Source organism: Octodon degus, unplaced genomic scaffold, assembly GCF_000260255.1.
Source record: "Octodon degus isolate 3935 unplaced genomic scaffold, OctDeg1.0 scaffold00050, whole genome shotgun sequence".
Taxonomy (NCBI): Eukaryota; Metazoa; Chordata; class Mammalia; order Rodentia; family Octodontidae; genus Octodon; species Octodon degus.
This window is the reverse complement of record NW_004524626.1, coordinates 6,612,836-6,614,915: the sequence shown is the minus strand read 5'-3', so window position 1 is coordinate 6,614,915 and position 2,080 is coordinate 6,612,836. Positions and strand designations below refer to the sequence as shown.

Genomic DNA, 2,080 nt, shown 5'->3' with positions numbered 1-2,080 from the left:
GGCCTTCACACTGAGCTACATCCCATCCCCCCTCCTCTTTGGTCTTTATTATTTTTTTAAATGTATTTGGTACAGGGTCTCACTACATAGCTCAGACTCACAGTCTTGAGGATCTCAAGTCTCAGCCTCCCCAGTGTTGGGATCACATGCATGTGCAACCACGCCTGTTTTTTGTGGGGTTTTTTTTGTTGTTGTTTGTTTGTTTTTTGCGGAACCTGGGATTGAACTCAGATCCTTGGACTTGCCAGGCAAGCACTTATTCTACTAAGCCATCTCCCCGGCCCCCACACCTTTTTTTGTGGCCTCTCAGTGGGCCTGGGGCCAGGGCTGGTGCCAGAGATTAAAACCCAGTCCCTGCACTTCCCTAAGCAGGCACTTAGTCTGCTGAGCTATCTTGCCAGCCCTCTCCTTGGTCTTTTTGAGATGCTCCCTTTGTAGCCCAATTATCCTGCCTCAGACTCCCTAGTACTAAGATAACTGGAATGTCCTACTATACCTGGCCTTTTTTTGTCCACCCCCCAAAAAAATATGGAACACTTCACGAATTCATGTGTTATGCACAGGGGCCATACCTATCTTCTCTGCATCATTCCAACTTTAATAATGTCCTGCTGAAGCAAGCACCCAATCCTTTTTTTGACAGAGGGTCTCACTAAGGCACTAAATCGCTCACAGTGGGCTGAAATGCCTGATCTTCTAGCCCCAGAGTGCTGGGATTATGGGCAAGCACATTTACACCCACAGCGGCAACTTTTCCTCCCTCAGACCTGCTCCCTGGGCTGGGAGCAGTTGGAGGGACCAGACAAGGTGGGAAAAGCGGTCCAGGCAGGAGTAAAGGCCCCGGGAATGGGAATCAGCCTGATGAAGTTCTAGAATGAGGCAGGGTTGGTGGTAGACACCTGTGATACCAGCACTTGGGAGGCTGAGGCAGGAAAATCGCCGTGAATGCGAGACCAGCCTGAACTACAAAACGAGATTGGCTCAATCAATCAATCAATCAATCAATCAATCAATGTTAAGGGAGCATGATTTCTCTGGCAGACCCCACGAGTCTCGGGACCTTTATATTCTCACTTCTTCATCTGAATCTGTGGGATCTCTGGTTCCCAAAGGCCGGAGAGACATTTGGTGTTAGGAGAATGTTTGCTCAAAATTGATACAAAGACCAGTGAGAATCAGAAAGCTACCTCCCAGTCTTGGTTCTGTTCAACCTGAGTCTGAATCCATTACACACGAAAAAACTGAAAATCACATGGGAAAAGGCACATGGGGCTCCACGCAAGGTTCTGACCCCGAAATGAGGTCAGCCTTTGTTTCTCCGTCAGTTAAATGGGTCGAATTTTGCCTCCATGTTTAGAACAACCTCCTGGTTTAAAACCCAAAGCACAGGAAAGCCGGCCCTAAAAACTTAAATACAACCAAGCCGACCATACCGCTTAGGCGGCCACACCAACCTAAAAATAAATCTCCAACACCTACTCTACCGCGTCTCGCGGCCTCTTGCTCCAAAGGTCCCGCCTCCGGTATGGGGCGGGAACAGAGTTGGGCGGGACCTCATTATAAATGGCTGAAAACTCTGCCAATCAGGCTTTTGTGTTCTCTTGTTGGTTAGTACCTCTCTCACTTATATTTCAATAGCATGCTCCTTCCCTCTAGCGTCATGGACGCTGCGCTGTTTGTGTGTGCCTCCGCGTAGAAAAACAGTCCCTGCCTCTTTCCACTATCTCCATTGACAAGTCTCCACTGAGCACGCTCATTCCTAGATTCTCGACGCCTTAGGGTGCAAGGTACTCCTCCGGGTTCTCGTGAGCCCGAGGCGTGAGTCTGAGCTTCTCAGGACCGCGCGGACGTGGCGGAGGGATCCGCGACTTGCGCCCGGGAGGGGCACAGTGTTAGGCGGAGCCTTGAGGGGCGGGGCCTGTGCGGGGCGGGGCCTGTGCGGGCGGCGCGGGGCGGGGGGCGGAACATGTCTCCCGCCGCAGGAAGATGAGGCAGCGGCGGCGGCCGCGGGCGTAGCGGGCCGGAGCAGAGCCGGACCCGTCGCGGGCGGCGGGCACCGCGGTGAGCCGCACGCCGCTGC

At 52.7% G+C, this 2,080-nt stretch overlaps 1 protein-coding gene and 1 pseudogene across 1 annotated transcript in view; one reads left to right on the top strand and one right to left on the bottom strand.

Moving 5' to 3' along the window:
* Positions 1–522: 522 nt before the first annotated feature.
* Positions 523–622, bottom strand: LOC111817173 (annotated as a pseudogene).
* Positions 623–1,981: 1,359 nt separating this feature from the next.
* Tcf3 (transcription factor 3) overlaps positions 1,982–2,080 on the top strand; it is a 29,526-nt gene continuing 29,427 nt past the window's right edge. The window contains exon 1 of the mRNA XM_023717094.1: positions 1,982–2,061. The gene's annotated coding sequence lies outside the window, so the exon portion shown is untranslated. The remainder of the gene's footprint in view (positions 2,062–2,080) is intronic.